This window comes from Aquarana catesbeiana, linkage group LG11 (genome assembly GCF_042186555.1).
Source record: "Aquarana catesbeiana isolate 2022-GZ linkage group LG11, ASM4218655v1, whole genome shotgun sequence".
Taxonomy (NCBI): domain Eukaryota; kingdom Metazoa; phylum Chordata; class Amphibia; order Anura; family Ranidae; genus Aquarana; species Aquarana catesbeiana.
Genome location: NC_133334.1, coordinates 175,270,558 through 175,283,312, shown reverse-complemented (window position 1 = coordinate 175,283,312; position 12,755 = coordinate 175,270,558).

The window sequence follows — 12,755 nt, the reverse complement described above, 5'->3', positions numbered from 1 at the left end:
GCGGTTATAAGTGGGGTACACCAAATAATAATATAGAAAACAAAAAAAACGCGCTTAACCTTTTACATGTGAATACATGTGAATACCACTGTGCACGTTGTGATACCCCTACTATCCAACTATTCGGTGGTTGTTGTTTATTCACTTTAATTTACATACATCTGGTAAGCAGTAACCCTGCAAGTTTTTTGTATATGCTCATCACTGGGTTTATTTCCACATTTATTTATGTCACTTGCACAGAGACCTTGTGTATCTATGGGCACTGGGTGTTTTGTATGATCCTTTATGATTCACCACTGTGTAAGGGCTTTTCTCTCTCCCTTTTTTTATATTTTGTTGACAATATTACACTATGTTTTTTATTCAATTTTTTTTGGGATGAATTTGTATGAACCCACGTTTATCCTATACGAGTGGAAGTTTTGCTCATATACACCGGGACTGGTTCCTAAAGGCCCAGGCTGGGTTTAAGCCACTTGTTTGATTTGGCTTGCCATCTGGTAAGCATTCTACTTACTATTTGCTGTTCTATTTGATCCATCCGGTCATCCATCAATTTTGACTTATCATTGAAGATTTGAATTCACTTATTTTTGGACTTTATATGCACTTTAAAGGACTGTTTATATATTCTTTTTATACCACAGTGGTATTCACATGTAAAAGGTTAAGCGCGGTTTTTTTGTTTTCTATAAATGAAAAAAGGCTGAAAATTTTGTAAACAAATGCATTTTTCTTCATTTCTGTAATAACATTTTGCGAATTAGTCATTTTTGTTTATAAATTGTGGCCAAAAGTTATACTGCTACATATCTTTGGTAAAAATAACTCAAATCAGTGTATATTATTTTGTCTTTGTGACAGGTATACAGTATAGAAGCTATGGTGGCAATCATTGAAAATGTATCACACCTGATGTACTGACGGCTCATTTCTTGAGACACCAGCAAGCCAGGAAAGTACAAATACCCCCCAAATGACCCATTTTTGGAAAGTAGACATTCCAAGGTATTTAGTAAGAAGTATGGTCAGTTTTTTGACATTTTTTCCAACAATTCTTTGCAAAAACTAAGATTTTTTTTTTTTTCACAAAAATCTATGAGGCATAATGAGTCTTTTAAACAGTTCATTTTTTTCCAGAAGTTTTAGTAGAGAAGGAAGGGGGATTGGACAAGGGCTACTCCAAGATTGCCCTAAATCACCAGTAATGGTTAGGGCTATCACGGTACCCAAATATACAGTAGAACATTTGATAAAAATAGCATTTATTACAAAATATACAAAAATATACACAAATTACAACAAAAACAACAAAGTGATTGTTGCAAAGATACATGTGACAATAACATTAAAATTGACAATTGAAAAACCCCCACAAATGTGTAGAGGCACAGTGATGTTGGTATAGACGTAGGCCTCAACCAGTTTCGCTGCCAATGCTGCTTCCTCAGGAGGCGTCAAACCAAAACATCTATAAAAGATATAATTGCAAGATTACAGTGACAAGGAAGTCTAAAATAAAGATATATTGCCAAAGGCATATTTATATTGGAGTATTAAACAAGATGCAGCATGAGTCACCACTAAAGGCCAATGCGGGCAACAGACGGCATAAACTGAGACACCCGTAGGCAGGTGATCCCCCTGGGGGCGGACACAGGGGGCTATTGGGATGGACTAAAAATATAGACAAGAATTGAATTAGTACCATGTGGGTTTCAGCACTAAGCTAATGCACTAAAGTCCGACCGCCTTCAGTGTGATGTCTGACACCCGGGATACTCAACTTTGCAGTCTCAGGAAGGTAAGTCTTCTCACTACCCGTGGTCTTTGTTGAATGCCCTATTCCCCTCTCCTGCCATGTGGTGACCAGTCTACAATCACTGCTCCCTATCCCTGGGTGAGTGCTGATTGACCCCACACCCCTGGCTGGGTATGGGAAGCCCTCTAGCTATTATTGTTTTGGATTAATTTCATGTTAATTCATTTTCTTTTTAAACCCTCTCATATCAATTCCTCCAGTTCCTGAGCAATTTTAGCCCAATCCCGGGTGTTATACAAATTCAATCTCATTATTGGGTGGGTATCTTTCATTACCCTTGCTCTTGCACTATGTGTTTCTCAAGGGTGCAGGTTTACTCCTTCCCTCTCCCCCCTTTCCTCCCTTCCCTTTCCCTCTTTCCCTCCCCCCCCCCACCTTTTTCCCTTTCCCCAATCTTTCCCCCTCCTCCCCTTCATTCCCCTCCCTCCCCTTTTCTCCCCTATTTTTTCCTCCCCTTTTCCCCTTCTGTTCTGTTTTCTCATTGCATCACACACTCACCTTCCTTCCTTTCCCTTTGTCCCCCCCAACCCCCCTTCCCTCCCCATCCTTTTCCCCTCCCTCCCCTATCCTTTTCCAACCCCTTCCCCCTCCCCCCATCCTTTCCCCCCCTCCCCCCCTCCTCCCTTCCTCTTTTCCTTCCCTGCACTCTTCCCTTCCCCTCCCCACTCAGCCCCCCTCTTTCCTTCCCTTTCTCCTCCCCCTTTCCTTCCACACTTTTCTGCTTTTCTGGGCTTTAGTGCATTAGCTTAGTGCTGTAACCCACATGTTATTAATTCAATTCTTGTCTATTTTTTTAGTCTGTCCCAATAGCCCCCCGTGTCACCCGTGATCACCCACCTACGGGTGTCTCAGTTTATGCCATCTGTTGCCCGCATGGGCCTTCATTGGTGAGTCATGCTGCATCTTGTTCGATACTCCAATATAAATATACCTTTGGCAATATATCTTTATTTTAGACTTCCTTGTCACTGTAATCTTGCAATTATATCTTTTATAGATGTTTTGGTTTGACGCCTCCTGAGGAAGCGGCATTGGCCGTGAAACTGGTTGAGGTCTACGTCTATACCAACATCACTGTGCCTCTACACATCTGTGGGGGTTTTTCAATTGTCAATTTTAATGTTATTGTCACATGTATCTTTGCAACAATCACTTTGTTGTTTTTGTTGTAATTTGTGTATATTTTTGTATATTTTGTAATAAATGCTATTTTTATCAAATGTTCTACTGTATATTTGGGTACTGTGATAGTCCTAACCATTACTGGTGATTTAGGGCAATCTTGGAGTAGCCCTTGTCCAATCCCCCTTCCTTCTCTACTATATCATTACAGGATGATGTTACCCACCACTCTTTATTTCACTAACCTTTAGAGGCAATACCTTTTGATTCCAGAAGTTTTAGAAAAACGTGGAAAAAAAAAAAAAAGAAAATGCATTTTTTTTTTTTTTACACAAAGTTGTCCATTTATAAGATATTTCCAACACATAGCATATACAAAGTAAAAATGACACCCCAAAATACATTCTGCTACTCCTCCTGAGTATGACAATACCACATGTGTGAGACTTTTACACAGCTTGGCCACATACAGAGGCCCAAAACTGAAGTAGCACCATCAGGCGTTAGGAGCATAAATTACACATCTCATTTCTCATTCGTTCATTGACAGACACAGCCTTCTTTATACAGAACGGTAGGGTTATATCATCTCCGCAGGAGAAGGACTAGGCAGAACAAAAAAACAACCCCTGGCTATGCCCATGGGCTGTCCTCCATCAGTATATAACCCCCTCCCTGCTCTAGGTATTCATTTTTTTTCTGCCTAGTCAGGAGTAAGGACCTAGTTCCCTGCTGGGATCTCTAGTCCTGGGAATTTTTTTGTGTTTGTTATTTTCTCTTTTTCCTGGATTTTTTCCGGCGAGATCTACAATCAACTGTCAGGCTGGGCGACGGGCTGGGCGCTTGATCCAGTGGTCACCCCAGTCTGGCCAGCGAGCATGCGCAGACCACAGCTACGCGCTAGGTCGGCCGTGAGATAGCCCAACTGGACAGGAGCTTGCCCTGTGAGTTAAACATCTCGCGAGGTCGCATATGACCGGGTCTCGGTCTGTGTTGCAGCGTTCCTCATGGCCGACAGCCCCCCACTTCAGTGGCGAGGAGGATCTGTCTGGGAGCATTACCTGCACTTTTCGCTGGAGAGGTAAGTAAGGGGTCCCCTCCTCTCCTTCCCCAGAGTGGTGTGGGGCGCGGGTACTCCCTGGGGTGGTCGTTCCCTCTGGGGTTCTCCTTCACCCCCCTTACCCCTTCCTTCCCCCCTTCCTTCCCCCTTCCTCCTCCTCCCTCCTCCCCCCTATCCCAGGTGAGGCCCCTGCTCCCGGTCTAGGGGCTTTGGGACATGGTTGCTGTTAGAAGGCAACATGTCCAATGTCATATTTCTGGATTTTCTACATATCTGTTTCCTATTCCCAAAAACAGCCAGGCTGAAATGGTTTTAAAGGGTAAGGATATTCTCACTCTCTGTAGGACTGACATATAGCCCCCAAGTTAAAATGTAGAAATTTAAGCCTAACTCTGCATGACAATACTGACTCCGATCTGTCTATGAGAATTCCTAATTAACTGCTCTGCAAGCAATCTTCAAAGAGAGCCACTGCTGCCAAGATGACTGATGGGTTAAGCTAAGATTTGACCCAGGTTGGACAGTGGCGATTCATGGACAAGCGCTGCCCCCTAGTGGACAATACAAAATGCTTCCTGGAGAATGGATAGATATTAGAAATACCGCTTGCCAATATCTATGGGGAGGAGGCAAGTGGGGGTTGCTATGAGTGGGCATGTATGTTTGAGTAAAAAGGAGCACACACAGGCAATTTGTCCCCTCTTTCCCTTTGGATCATGGCTTGGGCCTAAGCCTCATGGCTCTAGCCCTCTCTTTAACATCGGAGCATAGCTGATAAAACAAAGCCTCGTGGAGAGCCTTGTGATAAGTATCCTTGATATTCTTGTATTATATGTTCTGAATGTAAGCTTTGTAATATTGTAATATCTTTTAATACTTTCATGTTAGCTTTCTTATTTCCTTGGGAAATAAATAAGACTTTATTACTTATAAACCGTTTGTTTTCATAGCTAACCTTGTATTATTGTGATATCAACAGTAACATGTGGTCAGAGTTTCTATAGACTAACTATAGGGATTAGACAAATTAATACATAGGTACAATAATAATTATTGTATCATTTTTACTTCATTTGGCACCCCAGAAGGCATGTGAAATTTATTTTTACACAGAATCCACAAACTCTAATGTATTTCTATCTTGAGTCCCTATAAGATAAGGAGTCAATTACACCTAGAACAGAAAGCCTGCTCTTCTGTGGATAAAAGATTTGCGCTGGTCTGAAGTTGGAAACCCTGCTTGGATGGTCCTGAAAGTTCTATGAAATATTTAATCAATGAGATTATTGGAGATTTTGGTTCCGAATATGGGAAAAACACCCTCATATGTAGGCACCACATCCCTGAGCAAGAATATAGATAAACATGGGAAGGACTAGAGGGATTTTGACGGTGCAATTTTTACTTCTTTAAAAATAGTTTATTGTTTACAATCAATTAAAAGAGAACATATAATATTGTATAAAGTGACAGACAAATTTCTTTTTACAACAACATAAGAACAAGGTGGTCAAAAATAGGAAGAAAAAGTGTATACTACAGATTCACAGATGGCAATTGTTGCATATTAGCCCAACATGTTTCGCATAGTCGCTTTTTCAAGGGACATGCAACTGTTAAGTGAGTCATCCAACACTTTTAGTGATTCTACAAAAATAGAAAAAAGAGGAATTTTTTATGTACATACAGAAATAGTGTTCAAATGTTAATACAGCAGTAAATACAATAAAAACACGTGTTGTCACTCTGAGAAGTCCATAATGGCTTACCCCTAAATTTGACCCAACAAAGCCTCATCAGAACCACCGTATGCAGACCCAACCAAGCAAGCAGGACAGCAGGGAGGCCTAATTGCAACCACAGGGAGCAGAGAGATGAAGCTGTTGTATGAATGGTAGATAATAGATATTCAGTATCAAAAAGGTTGTGTGCAAAGGGTTAATTTAAATTGAAGAACCTATAGATTTGACACTTACACCAGTAATTGATTAGGACTGCAACCAGGGATACAGATAAGCATCAGTATCGATAAAATGGTGGTTACAGGAGATATTCAGAAGGTACGTAAATAAAGCTAGAAAGTTAAATAAAACAGAGGATGTTATTGCTGCACAGGAGGATACTGAGCTAAATAATTTCAACTGGTTGTATATTTGTAAATGGATAATGGGGATTTACACATATATCGTAATGGTATACTTAAACTCCTATCTCAAGGACACAATGTCTCAAAGTTTTATAACTGTGACAGCAAAGGATACATATGCAGTTAGGAATTAATAGGGGTTCAGTAAATGGGTAGGAAAGAGGATAGACATGTAGGTGTAGAGCAGGGTGTGGTGTACTCACCAGTCACTCACTCTGCTGAAATCTTGGCTTCCATCTTGCCGGCGCTGGCAGACTGAGCTGTCAGATATGCCGGTTAAATACTGCTCCCCATCGAGCCGGCGTGTGACGTGGCCGGCTCGATGCGGACGTGATGGCGCCAGTGCGCATGCCCGGAGGAATGAAAATCCCGTCCGAACTCCATTTCCCATAGGGCGCAGCGACAGCGGAGGGAGCCGACATGCGTAGTACAGCGCACGGCGGCTCGTCTCGCATTGAAGCCGCGTCATGGGGCGAGAGGGCGGGGGGAGGGCACAGACAGTGCCCTACGGTGGAAATGGTCCAGCGGGGAAGCACGGCGCGGAATGGGCACATCTCAGAGGTGTGCCCCGGGCGTCCGTGTGGATGCGACAGCCCCTCCACTATCCCGGCACGGTATGGGCCGGGCACGGTCTAAAAAGGATGGGTCAAGAGGGTAGCCGATCGAGAAAGGAGGGACCACAAACCATCCAATCTTGATCGGCACAACAGAGGGACAACACTTTTGCTGAGAAAATAAATGCAGTTGCATAAGAAACAGAATTGCATATAGATATACAAGGTTACACATAACTGCACATTAGATCAACATTTGAAACCGTATAAAGCGGATAAATGCATTTCTGGTGGAAACAAGTCATTAAATGCAAATGACAAAAAGGGGATACGAATAAAGGGAGGGGAAGGAGGGTGGACAGGGAAGGGGAGGTGTCTGTTGGACAATGACAACTAGGGATTATATATAGGCAGCTACACTTTTAGAGGAAGGGCCTATAACTCAGGCTTTCGTTCAGGCCTGGGAAATGAGTGGCTTTGAGGGTATGAATCCAGCGAGCTTCAAGCTGGAGCAGTGTCCGATCGACACTGCCCCCTCTTTCATCCAGCGGGACATGCTCTAAAACTCAGAACTTATTGGTGCTGGGGTTAAAGTTGTGGTGCAGACCAACATGCCTGGCAATAGCTGTATCCATTTGTTTTTTAAGGATGGGTTTTATGTGGTCTCTGATTCGTTTAAAAAATGGTCGTTTATTTTTGCCGACATAAAAGCCACCACAAATGCATTGAGCTAAATAGATTATACCTGGAGTCTGACAAGTTGCATTGAATTTAATTAAGTACCACTGTCCATTGGGAAGTAAAAATTGTGATGTGTTATCTACATAGCGGCAAATATCACATCTGCCACATGGAGAGATACCTGTATGGAGAGGCTTTTTGTTTGCAAGGGCATCTTGAAAATGACTGTGGACTAGGCGGTCCCTCAATGAGGGGACCCGTCTAAAGGTTATCTCTGGGGATGAGTTGATGTATTTGCTGACTACTGAGTCAGTTGATAGAAGGGGCCAGAATTTGGTTATAATGCTTCTGATTTCGCTGTGTTGGCTAGAATAGCGGGTGATCAGTCTAACGGTGTCTGATTTTTTGGGGGGTTTTATTGAAAACAATAGCGAGTCTCTGTTTTGTATTTTAACCCTGTTGTATGCCCTCTTAAGGCATGAGTGGCTGTAACCACGGGATAATAATCTTTTATACAAGTCCTTTGCTGCTATCTGGAAGTCTGCATCTTTGCTGCAGTTGCGTTTTAATCGCAAGTACTGACTGTAAGGAATACTCTTCAGCAAGGGGCCTGGATGTGAACTATCCGCGTGGAGAATAGTATTCCCGGCTGAAGGTTTTCTGAATAGTGATGAGTCTAATTTTCCATTGACGTCAATGGAAATAGTGAGATCAAGGAAATTGATCGCAGTTGTGCTGTACTCCATAGTAAAATGGAGGTTAAAGTTGTTAATGGAAAGCAGCCTTAAAAATTAATTTAACTCTGTCTCTGAACCAGACCAGAAAAACAACACGTCGTCTATGTAACGATACCAGGATACGACCTTTTCCAACAGTTGGGTCAGGTCGTCCCTGGAGAACACATCTTTTTCCCACCCCCCCAGGTACAGGTTGGCATACGATGGGGCACATTTGGTCCCCATCGCAACCCCCTGCACCTGGAGGTAGTGGGAAGAATTGAACATGAAGACGTTATGTCTCAGAATATAGTTGAGAAGCTCCAAAACAAATTCGTTGTATTTCTCAGATGAAGGACCTCTCTCATTTAAGTGGTTACTCACAATTTCAATGCCCTTACTGTGGGGGATAGTGTTGTATAAACTTTCAATATCCAGTGCAACTAAACAGGTGCCTGGTGGAAGTGAGATGCCTTCGATAGTTCTTAATAGGTCTATGGTGTCTTTGATATAAGAGAAGAGAGAGGTAACGTGAGGATATAAATAGCTGTCTACCAGACTGCTTGCGTTTTCCGTTAAACATAAACAACCAGATATTATGGGACGACCTGGATGTTCCAGGATGGATTTATGTACCTTAGGTAAGGCGTAGAAAGTAGGGGTCCGTGGGTCCCTTACATTGAGGTAATCCCATGTGTTTTTGTCAATTATACCTTTATGGTATGCCTTAAAAATGATGTTGTAATAATCAGTATTGAAATTTTGTATTAAGGTTCTGGAAATAGGACGGTACCAATCTCGATTGGATAGAATCTTATTGCACATGTTTATGTATTGAGATGTATCCATAATAATTAAGTTTCCGCCCTTGTCGGCAGGCTTGATTATTATCTTTTGGTTTGATTCAAGAGATTTAATGGCAGCTTTTTGGTTGGCATTCAAGTTGGAGGATGCAGAGGGGCGAAAATTAGATTCTTCAATTGCTTGGGAAGTTTGTGTGACAAATGCCCAGATATTAGGGTTGGTACTTAACAGAGGAAAGTTCCTCGACTTAGGTTTGAAGGACTGTGGGGGGGGGAAAGATACACCAGCGACCGACAACTCCGGTGGATGCAAGCTACCAGAGCCGTCGTCGTCCGAGTGTCCCTCCTCCCAAAGTGCCACTAAATCCTCTAAGGTTTGCTGTTCTTCCATATTTAAATGGAGGTTTGAAATTTTATCATTTGAATACTTGTCTAGTTTGGGTTTGTCAAAAATGACTTTGTATAAAAGTCTACGGGCAAAAAGGTGAAGATCCTTAATAAGATGAAATTTATCAACACGAGAATCAGGACAAAAGGTTAGATCCAGTTTGAGGACCTGTTCTTCATGTTCAGTTAGGGTATATGAGGAAAGGTTAATAATAGATAATTCTAATTGGTTTGAAGTTGGGCCAGGGGTACACGAGATTAGGTCAGACTCTGGGCTTGTGCTAGCTCCTGATCTTTCCCTAAAAAAATGGGTGCTAGCTTCATGTCAGCTGAAACAGGTGTGCCTGATGGAGAAATAATGGTGTTAGCGTTGCTTACCTTGGTGGCCGTGTTGAGGTGAAGAGGGGGGGCTGTGACCGCCGTAGAAGGTGCTGTAGACATGATCGTGTGAGTGGCCATCGTCTGTGGGCCACGTGAAGTTTGTAACGAGGAGTGGGGTATACCGGAAGTGCGAGGAGGTGCCGCTTTGGAGTGATTGGGCTGTGATCGACGAGGTGCTGGAGTACCTGCTTGATTTTTAAGGGACTCCAAGGAGGCCGTGTCGGAATTACTTTTTCGTCTTTTTGGCAGTCTGTCACCAGACAGGTCTCGATATACCGTCGATTGACTAGATGATAGGGAAGAAGAGGGTGATAGGTTAGTCATAGCATTGCCATTTCTAGTATTGCGTTGGCTAGTGGATCAGTACGGTCTCGTATTAGTGTTTTGTGTCCATTTATAGGCTGACCCATTTGAATGGGCATTAGTATCACGTGCAAACTTGTTTTCTTTTGTACGGATAATGTCTAGAGTGTATCTCTCCAGATATACTTTCAAATCATTTTCTTTTTTCTTAAATTTTGCATTATTTGATATGAGTTTATGATCATTATACCATTGTAAAATAGATTCGTCTAAAGTGATAAGTTCTTGTTTGTATTGAGTACACAATAGATTCATCATCCCAAAGGAACAAGTTTGCAGATTCTCTTCCCATTTAGTTTTCAATAAATCGTCAGCCTTGCGTACATTGGGGAAGATTTGAATTCTCAAACCCCAGGTTGTTTTTATTGTATTTACTGCTGTATTAACATTTGAACACTATTTATGTATGTACATAAAAAATTCCTCTTTTTTCTATTTTTGTAGAATCACTAAAAGTGTTGGATGACTCACTTAACAGTTGCATGTCCCTTGAAAAAGCGACTATGCGAAACATGTCGGGCTAAATTTCATCAATGAGTGGGCACGCAAAATCTGGTGAGATTTTTTGTCTGATATGTATATGTGTTAACGTTTATTGTATTGCTAATGCAAATTGTTAGGCTTGTAGCCGGTCAAGAGTACTGGTGATAGTGAGGGTTTGATCAACCCTGGTTATCTGATATAGCCTGCAGATTGACAGGATAAACTACACATCTTTGAGGAAAAAGTGGGAGAAATATAGATTTGTATTTATTTATTTTTTTAATTAATTTTTTATTTTTATTTTTATTAATTCACTTCTATTTTTCCCCACGTGAGTGTGAAATAGCTCTGTTTCAATAGAAGTTCAATGTGGCCTCTGATCTAGGAGGGCTAAGAATCAGTGGTATAGTAAGACATTGATTAAGAGTCTGCCTTGTGGGGGGGGCGTGGCCAGCAGCCGAGGTGAATGGCCGCAGTGTAAGAGAGCTCTGTTATCCACGGACGCACCGGAGCTTATAGAGCGACTCCAGAGCCTCTAAAAGCGGCGATTTTCGCCTCTACCAGGTCGGGCACACCCTGGGAACATGTCCAGGAAACGAAAAGAAACCGGGAAGATAAGCAGAATGACGGACTTCTACATGCTTCCCCACAGCACACAGTCCCAAGATGGCGCCGGTAAGCATAACGGCGGAGAGCGTGGCAGGCTCTCCAGCTACAACAACAGCAACTCACAGCGCTCCATACCTCACTCTCACAAGGGACACAAGGGGAAATACACTAACTCCCAGACATCTTCCTCTTCATCCAGCCCAGTCAAAGCAAAACAACAACACATGCAGGGAAATAACATGGCTGAAGAAGAAACAGACACATCTCTTAATGACACCAGGGAGCTCCAGGACTCCATCCTGGAATTTCCTACCAAAAACCAGCTGGTCATTGATACAACCTTAAAGGACATGTTAGTGTCCCTCCGCAGCACCCTCCATGCGGACATATTAACCCTTACAAGTAATTTTAAGACAGAAATGAAAGCTGTCAACAACAGGGTTACTCATATAGAACACAAAATGGGAGAATTTGCGGGTGCTATAAATGAAGTGATTGATGCTCACAATGAAAAAGACGACGAAATACACCAACTAAAGTCCAAAATGGCCGACCTCGAAGATCGTTCGAGGAGAAATAATATTAAAATCAGGGGGATACCTGAGACGGTAAAACCACCAGACCTAAACGCCTATTTTCAGAATATCCTGCAAGAAATGCTTCCTGACGCTTCAGTGACAGATCTATCTATAGACAGGATTCATAGACTGCCGAAACCTAAGCATTTACCTGATCATCTACCAAGAGACACAATAGCAAGGATTCACTTCTATCAAACTAAAGAGAAATTTCTTCAATGCATGAGAAATTCTGACAACGCACTACCATGCATCCAAGGCCTCTCCTTCTTCACTGATTTATCGGCATATACAATGCAAAGAAGGAAGAATTTGGCCACTATCACCAAACCGTTGAGAAATCACCACATCGCCTACAGATGGGCCTATCCAGCAAAGCTGCTAATCACAAAAGATGGGAAAACGTTCCCTATCCAAACAGTGGAAGATGGCATATGGTTACTAAAGGAATGGGACATTCTGGACAAGGCGGAGGATTCACCACCAAGTGCCTCATCTCCACGTCTACATTCTCCCACCTGGCCACAAGATACAACTGACTGAGGCTAAAATTACACGTAACCACCAATTTACGAAGTTGTGCTCCGGTGCGCCAGTGGAACATTATTCAGTTCTCCTTTCGCTCCTGAGAAGTTATCCCACCAGATTCAGTTGAATCGTTACAGTTTTTTTTTTTGCTGAGAACTTTTCTTTCTTTTTAATTTTATTTGGAGATTTTTCATTTTTGCTGTACTAATCTCTGAAAGAATACCTTTGCAGCTTTACATCATCTGGACTCTGGCTCACTATTGAAAGAACTCTTGCACAAGCAATCTTACTGCAATATACACTTCAACAGGACAAACAACCCAAAAGTCCTTCTTAAACACACTCCTCAAGATTAACATCATGGGATTTAAAATCTCCTCGTTTAACGTTCGCGGACTGAACAGCCCTCAAAAAAGATCAATGCTTTGGAAAGAAGCCCGACTCCTACAGAGTGACATTCTTTGCCTTCAAGAGACCCATTTCTCAGCATCCAAACCTCCGAAATTTTCCCATCAGAAC